Source organism: Protopterus annectens, chromosome 9.part0, assembly GCF_019279795.1.
Source record: "Protopterus annectens isolate FY-2018-M chromosome 9.part0, PAN1.0, whole genome shotgun sequence".
In the NCBI taxonomy this organism is placed as follows: domain Eukaryota; kingdom Metazoa; phylum Chordata; order Ceratodontiformes; family Protopteridae; genus Protopterus; species Protopterus annectens.
This window is the reverse complement of record NC_056743.1, coordinates 408,869,115-408,890,606: the sequence shown is the minus strand read 5'-3', so window position 1 is coordinate 408,890,606 and position 21,492 is coordinate 408,869,115.

Genomic DNA, 21,492 nt, shown 5'->3' with positions numbered 1-21,492 from the left:
ATCATACAGTTCTGACACTCTCCTCCAGCTCCAGTATCAGTCTCTGATCGCCCTCTATCCTTGGACAGTGGAGACCCAAGGCCTCAGGATACCTCCATGAGTGGCCCCCAAGTTTCTGAAGGCCCCCCCAGAGTTTTTGCCTGAGGAGCCACCCAGAAAAAGAAAGTGAAAGAGGAAGCACATCGACTCCCAGGAAGAGTCTCTTACGTCGGACACAGACCTCGAGGAATCAGAGGGGCCCCCCAAGTCATCCTCTAAGGATATCTCTTTCTCTGATAGCCTAGAGATCTTGAAACAGAGACGCAACTGGCCCTCTTAAACCCCCCCCCCCGAGGAGGAGTCAGTCTTTCTGAAGACCTTTGGGGATCTGCCCTCCGCCTCCTGGGTCTCTGCACCCTTCGACGAACTCCTGGATTTAGTTTGTTGGAGGGTGTGGGAAACTCCTGACACAGTGGAACCAGTTCCCAGAAGACCCAACAAATTTCTGTCTGCCCCCTCTGACAAAGAGTTTCTCACAAAGGGCATCCCAGTAGATGCCATGGTGGTGGCAGTGACCACCAAGAAGGAACTGCCTGAGATTTCATCTACCGTCCATCCCCCTAACAAGGAGTCCAGGACCGTGGACTGGTATGGGAAGCGTATGTTTTCTTCAGCGGCCTTTACACTGCGGTCACTGAATTACTTATCACATTTTACATGGCTCCAAAGAGATGATCTGAAAGAGCTGGGAGATGCTCTACAGGGTAACGTTTCTGACGCAGTGGCTCAAAGTCAACGTTCAGATGTCTACCCTAAATTCTATTGCCAACTCCTCCATGAGGCTAATCTCTTACGCAGCTGAATGAGCGAGTAGGGCAGCGAGTTCCGGAGTTTCTGTCAAAAGGCACTCCTGGATGTGCCTCTGTAATTTCGCGGAGGCATTCAAGTCTACATTCACCAATGCCCTGTTTGATGGTTACTCGTTATTCGGAGCCAAGGTGTAGACCTTATCCCAAGGTCCAGAAGAGTGGGAAAATGTGGTTCAAAAAATCGCAGAGGTTTTCTCATGACGCACAAAGTGACTCCCCCTCCAGAGGCAGGGGAGGGGGTAGTAACGCAGGCAGATGCCACCCTAGAGGCAGAGGAGGCCCACGTAACCAGGAAGACCATTATTCTTTTCGTGGTTGCCCCTACCAGCGTTCCTGATGGGAGGGCTGACTGCGCGTTTCTGGAGCCAGTCGGGGGACGCATTTCACTATACCCAGAAGCCTGGCAAGACATCACCCAAGACCAGTGGGTATTAAAAATAATTTCCGGAGGATATCACATCCCCCCCCCACTGATCAAAAGAATCCCAGATGTTCCATCCAATTAAAGGGATCTCACAGCTTCAGAGGTTATAAAGCTGCTAGAAAAAGGAGCCATCCAGCATGTTCCCTCAGACCAGATCAGATTGGGGACACTCCAGATTCTTTTTGGTGCGAAAAGAACAGGGGACCAGAGAAGACAACTTGGATCTCAGCCACTTGAACCTCCACATGAAGAAGTCCAAGTTCCGAATGGTCACGTTGCAATCTATTCTGCTATTGTTGGGAAAAGAAGTGTGGATGTGCTCCATCGACCTCACGGATGCTTACTACCACATAAAGATGGGCAAGGCATCCAGACGTCATCTACGCTTCCGGCTGGGAGCCAGTCATTTTCAATTTTGTGCCCTACCCTTTGGTCTCACCACAGCCCCCAGGGTGTTCACCAAATGTATGGCAGTAGTGACTGCTCACTTGAGACGTCAGGGATTCCAAGTGTTTCTGTACCTGGACGACTGGCTCCTCTCTGCCACCACCAGGCATCTACTATTACAGACCAGAGACGCCACTATCAAGCTGTGTCAACAATTGGGTATCACTCTAAACTGGGAAAAGTCTGCCTTGTTTCCCTCCCAGCGTGTCACCTTTATAGGCGCCGAGTTAGACACCATACTCATGAGGGGGTTTTTACCACAAGAAAGGATTCAAGTTTTGCAACAACAAGTATACGCGCTGCTCCCTCAAAAAAGAGTGATGGTAAAAACGGTTCTCAAATTGTTCGGGACTATGGCTGCAACAATTATACTGGTTCCTCTTCCGAGGCTTCACATGAGGCTCCTTCAGTGGATGCTCTTCGCCCAGTGGTCTCTACAGCATCTTCCGCTTTCTCATCTCATAATGATCACAGACAAGTGCAAGCAAGATCTACGCTGGTGGCTTCACTCCAGCAACCTCAATGTGGGAAAACCCTTCGTCCCATCCCCTCCTGTTGCCACAGTGACCACAGATGCCTCCCAGATGGGGTGGGGGGGCATTATCTTGGCAGGACGGTCCAAGGCACGTGGTAGGAACACGAGATACATCTGCATATCAATATCTTGGAGATGAGAGCAGTGCTACTAGCTTTGCAAGCACTTCAGAGCTTTCTTCCTCTTGGGACAATTGTGATCCCTTAGACAATATGTCGGTGGTATGGTATCTGAACAAACAGGGAGGAACCAAGTCGTATCCCCTTTGCAGAGATGCCATTCGAGTGTGGCAGTGGGCATTGTCTTCCCAACCTTTTCTTGTAACAACACACATTCCGGGGAAGTCCAACGTGATCGCCGACAGGTTGAGCAAAGCTATTCTGATGCCTCATGAGTGGTCCCTGAACAGTCAAGTTGCAGAGCAGATTTTCCGCAGATGGGGTCAGCCTTGCTGTGATTTATTTGCCAGTCCCCTCAATACCAAGTGCAGCAGCTACTTCACCCTTATCCCCCCTCCAGAGGAGTCACCCAGGGATGCTCTAGTTCACGATTGGCCTTCCAGTCTACTTTATGCCTTCCCTCCTGTTCCTCTGTTGACACAGGTTAATCAGAAAGCACAGTCCTTGGGAAGCAGAATAATTCTGATTGCTTCACACTGGCCTCGCCAAATTTGGTTCCCTATCTCATGGACGCCCCCTGGATTCTGGACCCACAGCCAGATCTTCTGACTCGTATGTCAGGGCAGTTCCATCCTTCTCTTCAGACCCTCCGGTTGATAGCCTGGCTACTCCACTTTCATCACTAGTCAGGCTTCATAATTTTCCTCTGGAAGTGATTCATATTCTGTCTTCTTCCCGTAAGCCTTCGACTAGAAAGATTTATTCCAGTGAATGGAAAAGATTCTCCATCTGGGCTCAGGCAAGACAAATTGATCCTTATACAACTCCAGTTTCTTCAGTTCTGGAATTTCTGTCCATGCTTTTCAATCAGGGGTCAGCAGCCACGACCATTAAAGTACAGTTGGCCGCTATTTCCACTTTTCACGTTGCTAATGAACCCAGCCTTATGGCACATAGACTATGTAAGGCATTCTTGAAAGGCACTATGCTGCTTCACCCTCCAGTCTTCGACCCGGTCATGCCTTGGGACCTAAATTTTGTGCTACAGTGTCTCACCTCTTCCCACTTTGAGCCTGCAGCTACTTGTGAACTAATATTTTTGACTTGGAAAACTATCTTTTTGTTAGCCATCACTTCGGCTAGACGTGTCTTGGAGCTCCAAGCTTTGTCTATCAGATCGCCTTACTTGATTTTTCACAGGGACAGGGTTTCCATCAAACCAAACCCTTCCTTTATGCCAAAAGTGGCTTCGGTTAGTAATCTCAACCAATCCATTGAACTGCCCGTATTTTTTCCAGAGTTCTCTAATAGGGCAGAATTTAAATTTCACCAACTGGATGTTCATAGGCAGTTGTGTTTTTATCTGCATAGAACGAAGGGTCTTAGAAAATCGGATCAGCTATTTGTCTCATTTTCAGAAAATAAGATTGGGTCTCCTGTTTCCAAATTGACCTTGTCTAGATGGATCTCTAATTGTATTTCCTTCATTTATGCCTCAGGTGGTAAGGTTTTACCATTTAGAGTGAAGGCTCATTCTACCCGATCTATGTCTACCTCTACAGCATTTCAAGCCAGGATGTTTATGGATATTTGTGCTGCGGCTACATGGGCGTCTCCTCGCACCTTTATTGCTCACTACAAATTGGATTTCGTATCCAGAGGCAGATCTTCCTTTGGTTCCACAGTGCTCAGGAGTATTTTACACTGAGCCTCCCAGGGTTCAGGTGCTGGGGACGCTGTCCCATGGGTAAGAATGTAGGCGAGATTGGACTACATAACATCAAGTTATGTACTCACCATAACGTTTGACGTATGTAGTCCATTTCGCCTCACATTGTTACTTACCGTCATGCCTTCCCCCATCCTGGAGGACCTAGAGGTCAGTTATAGTTTCAGTACTCCTTTTATTATTAGAATGTTTTTTCTTTCTCTATGTGTTATGTGTATGGGGGGAGAGTGATAGAGTGATTGAGCTTTCAGCAAACAAGGTCTGGGGAAAGGGAGCAGTGCAGCATGGGATACCTCTTAGCCCAGCCAATTGAAAGACTTCGAGCTAGAGTATGTTGGCGTTGGAGCCAAGGTTCGGCTCTGAACCCATGGGTAAGAATGTGAGGTGAGATGGACTACATAGATCGAACATTATGGTGAGTATATAACTTCTTGTTTCTATGGGACCAGATAACATATCAAGATGCATTCTTATCAATGTAAAGTATGCACTATCTGAGTTTTTACTTAAACCGTTCATCTTCTGCCTCTCCACAGGCCTTGTCCCTAATGCCTGGAGGACAGACGTTGTGACTCCTGTACACAAGGGTGACCCCCCCAACCATAGAGCCAGGTAATTATAGGCCCCATTAGTCTACGCAGTCTTATATGAAAATCCATGGAATGTATCATAGCAGAACTCGTTTATACAGAAATAGGCAACTTATTTACTCTAGACCTGACTCAATTTGGTTTTGTGAAGGCAAGTGCCATCTCCTGAACCTGGTAAACTTCGAAAAGGTTATATAGGTCCATGACAATGGTCACTGTCTGCGTGCTACTTATTTTGATCTGGCCAAGGCTTTTGTCACTATAATTAAAAAAATCAGCAAACTTATGTTGCATTGCCCACTGTATCCAACCAGTAGTGAAAGTTGTTGATACTCTCTCTGAGCGTTAAAGTTTTTCTGCTGGTGTACAGCAGGTATCAGTGCTGGGCCATCTCCTGTTTAGCATTTATTTTGCAGACATCCAAGGCAATATTGCTGTAGCATGGTTGACCAAGTTTGTTGATGACTGTTAGCTGGGCACTGTTTTCTACTCGTATACTGATAAGACATTGCTTTAAAAAAGGGTTGGAATATGCATATACCTGGTGTACTGAAAACGGACTCCCATCTGAATGCAGGAAAATAACACAATAGTAGCATTCGACAAAAGTAGGTTTTTCCACCACATGTGTTAAGAAGTAGTTCTCCTATTCAAACTCATATGGTCATGAGAGAACTGGGTTCATATTTATATGACTTTCTCCCATTTGATCATGTTTCCACCATAGTCAAAAAAATCCTTCTATCTGAACCAGTTAATTTCCTGGTGAATATCTTCTCAATATCCAAAGAAGTCATCTTACTACTGTACCCTTCCCTTCTCATACCCCTCAGTGAATACAACGCCCACTTTGGTGTGTACAAATTCAGACATATTGTTCAACTGGAAAGGCCCCAATGATTTTTATCCAAGAAAATGAAAAGCCTTAAATCACTTAACTATCACAATATCGTACACCATTTCTCTTTATACACACTAGCCTTCTAGCTGTTCAGACGTGACCCGTGTCATGCTTTTTGAGCCATGGAAGACCCTATTTTTTCACAAAATGCCTGCACTAGGGATTCATATTTACACCAATAAATAAACAAAAGATTTATTGGAGGCTTGGATTTCTAATTCAACTTAATCCCAGTCTGTGGATTAAGTTACCACCACAGGTAACAAATTGCTGCTTTGTCTGCCTTTAAGGCTAGTGTTGATGATTAGAAGGGCAGACAAATTTACACCAGGAATATCATGTATGGCCCTGCTAGATTTGGGAGGTGTTCAATATTAAGTACTTGCAAGGGGCGGGAAGAACTTTTAAGCACGCCTGCTTAAATGTGGATATGGCTAGGCATTTCATGATTCCTGTGATCACTTGCATAGAATTGTTTTATGTTCTTAAGGCTTCGATTTTCAGTACCTTTATTTTACATTAAACAAGTTTGATGGTTTGACATTTCATGTTAAACAAGTTTTGTGGTGAACAGGCTGATTTACTTCTTGATTCATTGTGTTTCATATTGTGCATTTAAGGTATTAGCTTAGCTATGGAAAAAAATGATAAACACTGTATTCCAAGCAAATCCTTTTCAATAGTCAGATAAAAATGAATAGAATTACTGTTGTGCTCTGAGTGTGCAATACTTTTACAATTTCTAATCCCCTCTGTGCTTCTTAAAAGTTTATTCAAATCAAAAGCCATGCTATTCTTTAAGCCAGGATCAAGTGTGTCCGTAACATTTCAAATCTCTATAAATAGCAGTACAGTTTGTGACAGTATCTGTTGATAAAATGTGGGTGTCATCCATAGCTGTCAATCAGTCTGGGCAATTCTCAACAGAATCAGGAACAAATCCAGAAATAATCAGGGACACTTTTAAAATGTTACCACTGCTAACTTAAGACCATGACAGAATAGAACAATGTGAATTAATATACATTTTCTTTAGTAAAAGAATTCTGTGACTCTTAATTACTGTCATTATTTATTAAGTGTAATTCACCACCTTTTCTCCAAAAGTGACCAATTTTAGGTGGGAGAAAGAAGGACAGAGTTAATATCCGAGTTAAAATTAAGGACGCTGTTGAGAATCGGGCATTGTTGAGAGGTATGGTATCATCCTTCTTTACTGTAAAATGCAAGAAACGTATCATGGCTTAAATCAAAAAAGCATGTAGATTGTTGTGAGTTCAGTATTGTCAGCAGGTCCACAAGTAGCACTTGAAAATACATTTCTAATGAGTAAGCTGTTAAAAAAATACAGCTGCAGTTTTAAATCAGATTACAGACTGCAAGACATGCCACCACTTCAGTAGAAAAGGAACACAGCTGCACTTCTCTTACTAGGTTATGGCCACAAGTTATAACAAGGTTTTGACCACTTCATTGAAACTTTCTGGCACATTACTCCTCTTGTACTCTCTCCAGTTTTAAAATCACTTGGGTGGTAACACGTCTTTCAAGGTACCATGCAGATAACTGAATGTAAACAAAAACGGAGTTGCAAGGGTTACGTCTTCTGCTATTTGTTTATATTACTGAAAGCACTTAGGAAACAAAAGCTCTTTTGCTGGCATGCTGAGGACTTGGCATGGTCGATTATGCATATAATTAGATAAGGTAAAGATATTGGGAGAATAAGTGAAATTGATCATATTATTTATCCATTATGTTAATGATCGTTCTTCACTTCCACCAACTTTTTCATGCATGACCTATACATGGTTAAATGCATAACAACCTATTTTAGGGAAAGAATTCATTCAATGAGGGGAGAGTGTGCATCCTCCCAGAGGATGAAGGTGATCCCTTAACGATCTAGGGTGAGAACGCTGTTAATTTATATCAACTTTTCAGATCCCCATCTGTCAAATTATGATGCAAGCCCCCCCCCCCCAGACATAGTCACTGTACATAACCGATGTACAAAAACGTTCAAAGATGACACCAAAAATTGCAATCTCATATTCAGTAAGCAACACCTGGCTCCAACTTATAGTATAAATAACATACCACTTCAAAATGAGAAAGTAGTCAGACATCTGGGTACTTGGGTGTATTGCTACTGTTTGACAATTGTCTTGCAACATTGATGAGAAAATCCTTTTAACTCACACAGCTCACAGCAAAAGGTATTTCTTCCAGATCAAAGAAGTCCTCATCTGCTTGTATTCCAAACTAATTCAGCCCATCATGGAGTACAACGAGCTTTGCTACCAAGAGAGAGACTGGAGGCTATATCTCTAGTCAGTATCATAAAGACTCCGTAGTGGTTATCTCTGCATTGTTTATAGAGCCTTAAGGGATTCAGTTGTCTAAGGGCTCCTTCATACTTTCAAAATTCAAACAGTCTAGCAAATAAATTGGACAATGATAGTGGGTTACATTCATCAACCAGTATCTACCCCTTCTCTCGAATAAACTTCCTCGCTAAATAGGTTCATAGGTAAGTACAAGGCTAGTTGCTTCTTTTTTGAGCCATTTTAAATATAGGCAAATTTACATTCAAATGTGAGAAACAAACCCTGTACCTTGGGTCTGTGAGTTAAACATCTTAACCATTATACCTACCCCCAGTGTGTCTACCTTTAAAATGGAGCTTGTCAGTTGGATGGGTATTTATACATTCACACGGTATGATTAGCGTGACCTTCCTTTAAAAGTAGGGTAATGCCTAAGGGTGGATATTGGCAAGGTGGAAATGGCCTCTTGGCTCATTTGCCTTGTAAGTGCTATGATCCTACGATTGTATGATAAGTCAGTCCCACATCTGAATCCCCCATGTTATGCACCACATGGCCCATCTCAGCTGCATATTTATCCCATTGTTGTCCTTTTTCCCTTCCACAGCAATAGCCTAAAATTTCCTTTTATAATCCAGCTACTTCCTTTCTCTGCAGTCTAACTGTGTAATTCACAAAGTCTGTTCTACTGTGTGGCTTCTGCAGAGAAACAGATCTTTTTTGTGGATATATTGTCAGAAGATTTAATGTTCACTTTAGTCTCATAATTCCCTGAGATGATCCAGATATATTTCTTATTCATACTCTTAGCTATAAAGTACATTTTGTTGATTATATTTGATTCATTTTTTAATCTGCCTTGGAGCTGTTCTCCCCATACCTCTACTACAAAGGGACTCTGCCCAGCCTTTCACTGGAAAATCTAAGTATCGATAAACACAATGTAAGGGAAAGCTATTCTATAGTTTGAATATCTTCATTTGGCAAACAGCACAGTTCTTCCGTAACATTTTCCCAAGAAGTAGATGGGTATCTTGGTTGTTTAGAGGATGTTATTACTGCCCCGCAGTATTCAGATCTGTCCTGAGGTGTCTTCTCTATGGGGTTCATATGTCCTTCCTTTGTCTGCACAGGTTCTTGATAGTTGCTTCATTTTCTACTCACATGGCAAATATGCTCCACAGGCGAGTTGACTATTCTCCAAATTGCCTGCATGTGTGCATGTCACTGGACCGTGTGTGTGTGTGTGTGTGTGTGTGTGTGTGTGTGTGTGTGTGTGTGCACTATGATTGGCTGGAATCCCATTAAGGATTAATTCTACTGCCTTGATCCCAGTGACTGCTGTGGTAATCTTCATCACCCTAGTAACTGTGAGCTAGATTGAGTAAATGGACAACTAATTTAAGTAAACAATTATGGAAAAGACTGTCAGAAAAGTTACATTTCTGCAATAGTAAAGACATGTTGTCTGCCAAATTTCCTTCAGTCCAAATGTTACACAAACCCACAGCAGCATACTGCAAAATGTACCATTATATTCCGGCAGCCCAAAAATTACTATAGTACATAGAGCGCAGTGATTATGCTCCAAAATTCAGAAAAAGACAAATCAGTAAGTGTTAAAGTGGTGTGAGGCTTGACCTTAATTGATAAGCACCCCTTGCTAAAGTTGTTAAGGTCAGGCCTAGTGCTAAGCAGTTAAATATGCTAGTCCTGACCATTAAATGACTGCAGCAGTACTGCTGTCTGAAGGATTCTTGTGTTTACACAATTGTTTTTTCCTAAAAGATACTAACTCTGAAACTCAAATGTTTGCTACTATTCTGTGACTTGGGTTTTGTGTTTAATGGAATGTATTTTGTGTGGGTAATAGTCGGCGTGGGAGGGACTAGAAAGGAATGGAGTTATATGAATGTTTGGTGTTGCAATGTGATAGCAACTGAGGTTTGCCAGGGGGAGGAGGTGTTGTACGGTAGTTGAGTGTGGAATGTTGTGAGGGCTGAGAGTTGGAGTAGAATGATGGCTGTGACTGTATAGTAAAGGGTAGGTAGCCTTCGAGTTTGTATGCGATGGAACATTGTTTCCTGAGTGAGGGTGAGAGGGTGATGTATTAAGGTGAGTGTGTTTAACTGGCTTGTTTAAAGTGAGGGTGACGTTTGGTTACATTGATGTGGTTGCAGGTGCAGTGAAATATGATTGGTTAATTTGGGTGGTGGGAGTTACTGGATGGCAGTTGGGTGTGGTTCATAGGTATAAATTAAATTGATGTGGGGGTGGGTGGGAATGGGGGTAGGGGAGCTGAGTGAGCCCGAATGGAGTGGGTTGAACCTGGACTGCCGAATGTGGGGAGATCTACCAAAAGTTATCAGCCAACTACGCTTTTGCCTTATATGGAAGCTGGAATTCTATTTCTTAAGGTTCACTAGGTATAAACTGTATGTTATTTATTGCACCTTATTTATGTAAGACTTGTGAGAATAGAGGATGAGGCAAGGGGCTGGAAAAGAATTAGAGTGGAGTTTAGGGGGGAGAGGGAAGAAGTAACTACTATAGAGAAAAAGAGAGGGGAACCCTCTTCTCACAATACTGGAGAAGTGGCATGCCATTAATTTTGTAAAGCTCAATGAAGGGACTATAGTTATAGGTAAAAACATACAATGCCAAGCTTTGAAACTTTTCACACTTGTTTTTGGCTACTGGGATGTTCCTTGCCACGCAGATGTTTGGAAGAATGGTAATGGCAATAAGCAGGATTAATGGAGCATTATCCTTTCATGCAGAGGTGTTTAGGGGACTGCCATGCCAAATGTCCACAGATGTCAGGAAATGCAGGATAAACCAGTCACTGCAGATGGGCTTGATGGTTGTGCGGAGATAGTACTCCAACATTTTCCTTTATCGACTGCAACACTATGTATTTTAGCTATCTCACTCTCGCTCTTCTGCCAGTATAAAATGCCTTCTTGAACTCTTAAAATAGCAGTGACAGTTAAAATGGAAGGAAAACGGCACGTTTAGCAAAGGGAAACAGTATAGTAATTAATGATTTCAGTCAGGAGATTGTACAAACACAGTTCCTTTCTAGGGTTTACCCCCCTTTTGTTGTGCTCAAAACTGGAAAAAGGCCACCCCCTCACACCTCTGCTAACCTTGCCCATCTCCTTCCCTCTCCCCACCCACTTTCCTCCCATTTTGTGTCATCACAGTCACATCGGGGGAGGTGGAAGAACGCCCTCTTTTTCCTGAATTGCAATGCCTTTTTTTTACTGAAAAGTATAGTAAATCTGCTGATTTAACAAACTCTAGTAGTCTGTTTTCTTAAACAGAATACTGGAGTTTGTACAGTGTTTTCTGGACTACAGAACAATTGGTTTGATTTCAATACAGTCCAGAAAAACGAAAACCAGATAGCTGGTAACCCTACTCCTTTCTAATATTCTTCCATAACATTAGTTCCTGAACCATCACCAGTCAAATCCATCTCTTACTTTCATGATAGTTCAAAGTCCCAAGTTCTAGGAAAACTAATTGAAAATTGATGTGTGACAAAACAGCTTAATACTTTAACTGAATTGCTGTTGTCCCCAGGGCTTACTGTGGTATTCCCAGACTCTTAGCAGTATATTCCATGACATAAGCAAGGTGTTCATCTCAGCGCATAACACTATTGCCTTAGATCATTTAGTAAAAAAATAAATTCTGGCATGTGTTTTACATCTTGGTTCACATACTACTACAAACAAAGAAACACGTTTACTACGTTGAGGAAATCTATCACAGAACCATGTGACTTTCATTTTACCAAGAAATACTGTATGGATCAATTATTTGTCCTTTTTCCTTCTCTGTCTCCAGTCTTACAAATGACAAAACTAATGTTGAATGATATCTATGTATGACAGTAAGCCATTTTTGTTAAGGTCTTACTCTTCTTGGTCACTGTTTCCAAGTTAGCTCCAAAATGATTTTGTCACTATCTGGAAATGACTCATACCAAAAGACTTAACTGTACTATTTCTGAAGCAAGGGGTATCTGGTACTAACCAATGTCTAGTAAACTCCCCACATTAATAATCAAGGACCTTACAGTGATAATAACTGAATAAGTGTACCTATTCAAAGACTTGCATTTATTGGATGTTATAACCCTCTCATGTTACTGCCACACAAATTCAGTTAAGGACGAAACCATTGCTCCACAAAATTTCTCTTATGAAATCCCAAGGTTCCTCATGCCAGAGGCAAGACAGTCATTTGGGGAAAAACATGCTAATATTTCACCTATAATACAGCCTCAGGAAATGTAAAACATAATATAAACTTAAGGTTCCTTCAGATACCAAAACAAGCTACAAACCTTTCTTCATTTAAATCAGGAAATTAAGGACAATATTCAACAATGCATTGAACTAATCAATAAAGCATTCCAGTCTGAAGGATATATTTATATATGTAAATAATCAGATGCATTAAGTGCTAATTTTACCCCACTCACCAACATTGATTTACCCACATCCCTGAAATTTTAGTTTTCTATTGTAATCACCTTGGAACATGTCTTAGAATCCCTGTCAAAGGTTAAAACTAATGATATGTAGTCCAATCTTGCCTACATTCTCACCCATGGGTTCGGAGCCGAACCTCGGCCATACTCTAGCTCGAAGTCTTTCAATTGGCTGGGCTGAGAGGTATCACATGCTGCACTGCACCCTTTCCTCAGATCTCGTTTGCCGCTTGTAAAGCTCAGACGTGGTCTCGCTCTTGGCTGTGGCTAAGTATAACTTTTTGTCTTCTTGACTACATTTTTTACTAAAAGTTTGATCCAAAAGCTATTTTCATAGCTAGGTGTGTGTGTTGTTGCTTTGTGGAAGCATTTTTTGTATGGCCTTTGTGGCATTTGTCTACTTTTTTGTCTGGTATCCCGTCAGCTATTTCCCCACGGGCAAGACCCATTTTTGTTAGAGGACCTAGTCCTCACTTGGTTATCTGTTTTCCCCTTCTGTGCTTGTTTTTGTTTTAGGTACCTATCCCCTCCAGGCTAGGGCCATTTAAATTAGTGGACCTAGTCCTTGCCCTTGTTTTCTGTCAGGACCGTTTGAGTTAGAGGTCCTTGTGTAGTGTCTGTAGTTATTAGTGTAGTTCCTACAGTTGTTGCTGGTGTCTTTTACTGTTGGGTTGTGTTAGTATCCTGCCAACCATGTCTAAGGGTACAGAAGAACATAAGCCTTCAGGCTTTAAGAAATGTAGTAAATGTGGGTACAAGATGTCCATTACTGATGGGCACTCTGTGTGTGTTTATTGTTTGGGGGCTATACACCTTCAGGAGTCTTGTGCTTTGTGTCACGCATTCAGCCCTCGTGTTCTTCAGGAAAGGAAGAACAAACTAATTCTGAAGGGACTACTGAAACCCTCTTTCGAGGAAGATTTGGGGAGGTCTTCTTGTGCTAAGTCCTCTCCCTCTAAAAGAGACAAAACATCTAAAGCAAAAAAAACTATCTCCGGCTCCGTCTGTCTTATCGGAGCCTCCGGAGAAAGTAACTAAGTCTACTGTGGCATCCTCGGTTCCACTGTCTTCAGTGCCGAAGGAAGCTTGTCAACCGACAGAACTTACATCAGCTCCCAGCCTCCCGGAGCTGGTGTCGGAGATACTAGTTCGGAGCCGGTCCCCAGTTTTTTTGCAGGTCTCCTTCAGAGAGGAGGTCTAGATCTCCTACCTTGTCCTCTAGGTCCTCCAGGACACACTCTGATGTGGATAGAGTGGTACAGAGACTGCTTCAATCACCAGTGCTGGCTAAATTGCTTTTGGCTCCAGAGCCCGTCAGCCATCCATCGTCGATACCTCCTCCTCTGATCAAATCTTTGCCTTCGGAGCCAGAGTGGTCGGCGCCGTTTGATGCTTCTAGGTCGGCTCCGATAGCCCATCCTGGCTTATCGGCTCTGATCTCGGCTCCGACCCTGTCTGCTCTGTCCATAGGGTCCAAGAGTTGGGGCTCCTTGGTTGGACCCAAGGGGGAGGTCTCTTCAGCTCCTATCCTCCCTCTCAGTGCTTCGGCTCTGGTGAGCCTGACCCTTGCTTCGGACCTTGCCCCTTCTGCTCCGATGTCTTCCACAGTTGGTCGATCCTCGGAGCCAGGGGGGGGGCCAGCTTTCGAGGTCATGCGGAGTGTGCTGGCCAGGTCCTCAGCTGCATTATACAGCACTGACACTCTACCCCCTCCAACTCCAGTATCAGTCTCTGATCGCCCTCCATCCTTGGACAGCGGAGACCCAAGGCCTCAGGATACCTCCATGAGTGGTCTCCAAATTTCTGAGAGCCCCCCAGAGTTTTTGCCTGAGGAGCCACCCAGAAAAAGAACGTGCAAGAGGAAGCACATTGACTCCCAGGAAGAGTCTCTCATGTCGGCCACTGACCTCGAGGAATCAAAGGGGTCCCCCAAGTCGTCCTCTGAAGATATCTCTTTCTCTGATATCCTAGAAATCTTGAAATAGAGAGGCAACTGGCCCTCTATTCCCCACCCTGAGTAGGAGTCAGTGTTCCTGAAGGCCTTTGGGGCTCAGCCCTTTGCCTCCTGGGTCTTTCCACCCTTCGATGAACTCCTGGATTTAGTTTGTTGGAGGGTGTGGGGAAACCCCTGACACTGTGGAACCAGTTCCCAGGAGACCCAACAAATTTCTGTCTGCCCCCTCTGACAAAGAGTTTCTCACGGGGGCGTCCCAGTAGATGCCATGGTGGTGGCAACAGCCACAAAGAAGGAACTGGCTGAGATTTCATCTATTGTCCATCCCCCTAACAAGGAATCCAGGACCATGGAACGGTATGGGAAGCGTAAATTTTCTTCAGTGGCCTTTACACTGCGGTTGCTGAATTACTTGTTACATTTTACACCGCTCCAAAGAGATCTCTTGAAAGAGCAGGGTAACGTTTCTGACGCGGTGGCTCAGAAAGTCAATGCTCAGATGTCTACCCTAAATTTTATTGCTAACTCCTCCATGAGGCTGATCTCTTACGCAGCTGAAGGAGCGAGTAGGGCAGCGAGTTCCGGAGTTTCTCTCAGAAGGCACTCCTGGATGCACCTCTGTAATTTCGTGGAGGCCTTCAAGTCTACATTCACCAATGCCCCGTTTGATGGTTCCTCATTGTTCAGAACCAAGGTGAAAGACACTCTCAGTAGGTGCGAGCAAGAGGGAAAAACTCTGTCTGCCATGGGAATTCATTTTTCCATGCCTTTTAGACCTTATCCCAAGGTCCAGAAGAGTGGGAAAATGTGGTTCAAGAAATCACAGAGGTTTTCCCATGATGCACAAAATGTCTCCCCCCTCCAGAGGCAGGGGAGGGGGTAGTAACTCAGGTAGACGCCACCCTAGAGTCAGAGGAGGCCTGCGTAACCAGGGAGACCGTGATTGTTTTCGTGGTTCTCCCTACCAACATTCCTGATGGGAGGCCCGACTGCACGTTTCCGGAGCCAGTCGGGGGTCGCATTTCACTATACCCAGAAGCCTGGCAAGACATCACCCAGGACCATTGGGTACTAAAAATAATTTCCGGAGGATATCACATTCCCTTCTCTCCCTGCCCCACCGATCAAGAGAGTCCCAGATGTTCCACCCAATCAAAGGGATTCCACAGCTTCAGAGGTTATAAAGCTGCTAGAAAAAGGAGCCATCCAGCATGTTCCCTCAGACCAGATCAGATTAGGGACTTACTCCAGATTCCTTTTGGTGCCGAAAAGAACAGGGGACCTGAGACACATCTTGAATCTCAGCCGCTTTAACCTCCACGTGAAGAAGTCCAAATTCCAAATGGTCACGTTGCAATCTATTCTCCTATTGTTGGGAAAAGAAGTGTGAATGTGCTCCATCGACATCAAGGATGCTTAGTACCACATAAAGATGGACAGGGCATCCAGAAGTCATCTACTCTTCCGGCTGGGAGCCAGTCATTTTCATTTTCGTGCCCTGCCCTTTGGTCTCACCACAGCCCCCAGGGTGTTCACCAAATGAATGGCAGTAGTGACTGCTCACTTGAGACATCAGGGATTCCAAGTGTTTCCGTACCTGGACGACTGGCTCCTCTCTGCCACCACCAGGCATCTACTACTACAGACCAGAGACGCCACTATCAAGCTCTGTCAACAATTTGGTATCGCTCTAAACTGGGAAAAGTCTGCCTTGTTGCCCTCGCAGCATGTCACCTTTATAGGCGCCGAGTTAGACACCGTACTCATGAGGGCGTTTTTACCACAAGAAAGGATTCAAGTTTTGCAACAACAAGTATACGCGCTGCTCCCTCAAAAAAGAGTGATGGTAAAAACGGTTCTCAAATTGTTCGGGACTATGGCTGCAACAATTATGCTGGTTCCTCTTGCGAGGCTTCACATGAGGCTCCTTCAGTGGATGCTCTTCGCCCAGTGGTCTCTACAGCATCTTCCGCTTTCTCATCTCATAATGATCACAAATGGGTGCAAGCAAGATCTACGCTGGTGGCTTCCCTATAGCAACCTCAGTGTGGAAAACCCTTTGTCCCATCCCCTCCTGTTGCCACAGTGACCACAGATGCCTCCTAGATGGGGTCGGGTGGCATTATCTTGGCAGGACAGTCCAAGGCACGTGGCAGGAACAAGAGATACATCTGCATATCAGTATCTTGGAGATGAGAGCAGTGCTACTAGTGTTGCAAGCACTTCAGAGCTTTCTTCCTGTCAGGAGAATTGCGATCCACTCAGACAATATGTCGGTGGTATGGTATCTGAACAAACAGGGAGGAACCAAGTCATATCCCCTTTGCAGAGAGGCCATTCGAGTGTGGCAGTGGGCAGTGTCTTCCCAATGTTTTCTTGTAGCAACGCACATTCCGGGGAAGTCCAACGTGATTGTTGACAGGTTGAGCAGAGCTATTCTGATGCCTCACGAGTGGTCCCTGAACAGTCAAGTTGCGGAGCGGATTTTCCACAGATGGGGTCAGCCTTGCTGCGATCTATTTGCCAGCCCATCAATACCAAGTGCAGCAGCTACTTCACCCTTATCCTCCCTCCGGGGGAGTCACCCAGGGACGCTCTTCACGATTGGCCCTCCGGTCTACTTTATGCCTTCCCTCCTTTTCCTCTATTGACAAAAGTTATTCACAAAGCACAGTCCTTGAGAAGCAGAGTAATTCTGATTGCACCGCACTGGCCTCATCAAATTTGGTTCCCCTTTCTCCATCCCTATCTCATGGACTCCCCCTGGATTCTGGACCCACAGCCAGATCTTCTGACTCATATGTCAGGGCAGTTCCATGCTTCTCTTCAGACCCCCCGGTTGACAGCCTGGCTACTCCACTTCCATCACTAGTCGGGCTTTATTCATCATTTTCCTCAGGAAGTGATTCATATTTTGTCTTCTTCCCACAAGCCTTCGACTAGAAAGATTTATTCCAGTAAATGGAAAAGATTCTCCATCTGGGCTCAGGCAAGACAAATTGATCCTTATACAGCTCCAATTTTTTCAGTTTTGGAATTTCTCTCCATGCTTTTCAATCAAGGGTCAACAGCGGAGACCATTAAAGTACAGTTGGCCACTATTTCCACTTTTCACGTCGCTAATGAACCCAGCCTTATGACACATAGACTATGTAAGTCATTCTTGAAAGGCACTACGCTGCTTCGCCCTCCAGTCTTCGACCCGGTCATGCCTTGTGACCTAAATTTTATGCTACAATGTCTCACCTCTTCCCCCTTTGAGCTGCAGCTACTTGAGAACTAAAATTTTTGACTTGGAAAACTATCTTTTTGGTAGCCATCACTTCAGCTAGACGCGTCTCGGAGCTCCAAGCTTTGTTTATCAGATCGCCTTACTTGATTTTTCACAGGGACATGGTTTCCATCAGGCCAAACCCTTCCTTTATGCCAAAAGTGGCTTTGGTTAGTAATCTCAACCAATCCATTGAACTGCCCGTATTTTTTCTAGAGTTCTCTAATAGGGCAGAATTTAAATTTCACCAACTGGATGTTCACAGGCAGTTGCATTTTTATCTGCATAGAATGAAGGGTCTTAGAAAATCGGATCAGCTATTTGTCTCATTTTCAGAAAATAAGATTGGGTCTCCTGTTTCCAAATTGACCTTGTCTAGATGGATCTCTAGTTGTATTTCCTTCATTTATGCCTCAGGTGGTAAGGATTTACCATTTAGAGTGAAGGCTCATTCTACCTGATCTATATCTACCTCTACAGCATTTCAAGCCAGGATGTCTATGGATATTTGTGCTGCGGCTACATGGGCATCTCCTCGCACCTTTATTACGCACTACAAATTGGATTTGATATCCAGAGGCAGATCTTCCTTTGGTTCCACAGTGCTCAGGAGTATTTTCCATTGAGCCTCCTAGGGTTCAGGTGCTGGAGACACTGTCCCACGGATAAGAATATAGGTGAGATTGGACTACATAACATTAAGAAGTTATGTACTCACCATAACGTTTGATGTATATAGTCCATCTCGCCTCACATTACTTACCCTCCCACCTTCCCCCATCCTGGAGGACCTAGAGGTCAGTTATGGTTTCAGTACTCCTTTTATTATTGGAATGTTTTTTTTTCTTTCTGTATGTGTTATGTGTGTGGGGGGAGAGTGATAGAGTGATTGAGCTTGCAGCAAATAAGGTCTGGGAAAGGGAGCCAAGCAGCATGGGATACCTCTTAGCCCAGCCAATTGAAAGACTTCGAGCTAGAGTATGGTGGAGTCGGATCAGAGGTTCGGCTCTGAACCCACGGGTAAGAATGTGAGGCGAGATGGACTACATACATCGAACGTTATGGTGAATACATAACTTCTTGTTTCTATGGGACCAGATAACGTATCAAGATGCATTCTTATCAATGTAAAGTATGCACTATCTGAGCTTTTACTTAAACCGTTCATCTTCAGCCTCTCATCAGGCCTTGTCCCTAATGCCTGGAGGACAGACGTTGTGACCCCCCCACCATAGAGCCAGATAATTATAGGCCGCATTAGTCTATCCAGTCTTGTATGAAAATCCATGGAACGTATCATAGCAGAACTCGTTTATGCAGAAATAGGAAACTTATATACTCTAGACCTGACTCAGTTTGGTTTTGTGAAGGCACGTGCCATCTCCTGAACCTACTAAACTTTGAAAAGGTTACATAGGTCTAGGACAATGGTCACTGTCTGCATGCTACTTATTTTGATCTGGCCAAGACTTTTGACACTAATTAATAAAATTCAGCAAACTTACATTGCAAAGCCCACTGCATCCAACCAGTAGTGAAAGTTGTTGATACTCTCTCTGAACGTTAAAGTTTAACTGCTGGTGTACAGCAGGTATCAGTACTGGGCCATCGACTGTTTAGCATTTCTTTTGCAGATATCAAGCCAATATTGCTGTAGCATGGTTGACCAAGTTTGTTGATGACTGCAAGCTGGGCACTGTTTTCTGCTCATATACTGATAAGACATTGCTTTAAAAAAAGGTTGGAATATGCATATACCTGGTGTACTGAAAAAGGACTCCCATATGAATGCCGGAAAAGAACACAGTAGTAGCATTTGACAAAAGGAGGTCTTCCCACCACATGTGTTAAGAAGTAATGCTTCTTTTCAAACTCATATGGTCATGAGAGAACTGGTGACTTTCTCCCATTTGATCATGTTTCCACCATAGTCAAAAAATCCTTGTATCTGAACCAGTTGATTTCCTGGTGAATGTCTTCAAGATCCAAAGAAATCATCTTACTACTGTACCCTTCCCTTCTCATAACCCTCAATGAAGGCAACGCCCACTTTGGTGTGTACAAATTCAGGCATTTAGTTCAACTGGAAAGGCCCCAATGATTTTTATCCAAGAAAATGAAAAGCCTTAAATCACTTAACTATCCCAATATCATACACCATTTCTCTTTATACACACTAGCCTTCTAGCTGTTCAGACATGACCCATGTCATGCTTTTTGAGCCATGGAAGACCCTGTCTATTTTTTCACAAAACACCTGCACTAGGGATCCATATCTACACTAATAAATAAACAAGAATTATCGGAGGCTTGGATTTCTAATTCAACTTAATTCCAGTCTGTGGATTAAGTTACCACCACAAGTAACAAATTGCTGCTTTGTCTGCCTTTAAGGCTAGTGTTGATTAAAAGGGCAGACAAATTTACACCTGGAATATCTTGCAGGGGTGGCTCATGCTATTGGGCTGCAGGACTGCAGCCCCCCAGCTGTAAAAAAAGAAAAGAAAAACAGCTGTAAAAAAGAAAGAAAACAATAAACACGAGTCCTGGAATGTCAGGCATGCACGACATTTCCCTATATCCAGAATGCTGGTGAACCAGTCAAGAGCATGTGCACAGAATCCAGACTGCTGGTGAGACGGTCCGAATTATGTAGACAGCATTCAACAGCAGAGATCCTAGAAGTCTGTGCAGTTACAACTGCATAGACTGGAAGGGGATTGGACTGCAACGTCTGCAGTCTGGGTAGCAGCTTAGTCTGGCGGGAAAGGGAAGGGCTTTGCTCTCACTGGCTTTTTACTGCAGGAATGGATGAAATTTGCAGGAATGCAATGGACTTTGCAGCAATATTATCAACAGGCTCAGGTAGGGTATGTGTAAAATGCCCCTGGTATATATACCTGGTGGCTACAGAGAGCTCAGAAAATATGCCTGGTGGCTAGACTCAAACCCTGTACGTTGGGAGCAGGTAGCAAGAGCTTGAATTCCCTACCCACCACCAGTTGTGAAATCTTTGCCTCATATTTTTGTTCTTGTGAAATTTGTGGTTTTCTGGATTTTTAATTCACTAAATAATGACAGGCATTTGAATTTCAGACTTCGTATTCTTCAGAAAGTACATGGTAACACACATCCTTTTATTCTATCAATTTTCTGTTTATATGATCAATGTTTGAAATGTGTCCCTATTTTGGGGGCTGTATTCCCCCATTATTGGCTTTGTCCAGGTTTTTTGTGCTAAGAGGTTGAGAGCTATGGTGAGAACTGAATTCACTGAATATGTTTGTGAGCTGAATTCCCCCATTATTGGCTTTGTCTAGGTGTTTTGTGCTGCGAGGTTGAGAGCTATGGTGAGAACTGAATTCACTAAATTATAGTCATTTAAGTTTCAGTCTACCTGTTCAAGCAACAGCTGATTTGGCATACTGGTATGTTGCTCTGACTGTAGTGCACATTGTCCGGGGCTCAAGACTTCTCAGTGAAATGCATGGTGGTAACATAGCATTTGATTCTAGCAACTTTCCAAGATTATACAAGCAATGTTTAAAATGTGTCCCTAGTTTTTGTTCTTTTGTCCCCCCTCCCCAATAAATATTGTGTTTTTCCAGATTTTTTTTCCTGCTTCAAAGTTGAGAGATGCAGTTCAGTGTTGAATGGATTTTATAAGGATCTGAGATGTTGAAAAGAAGTTTAATGCTGAATCTGTTAGTACTGTTAATAGCACAAAAGGTAGAGTACTTGCTTTTGATGCAGAATGCTGTGGGTTCTATTCCCACAGTATATAGATGCACTGTTGATACTGTACAGTGTTTTACTTTTAAAGGGGGTGGATGCTGCAGT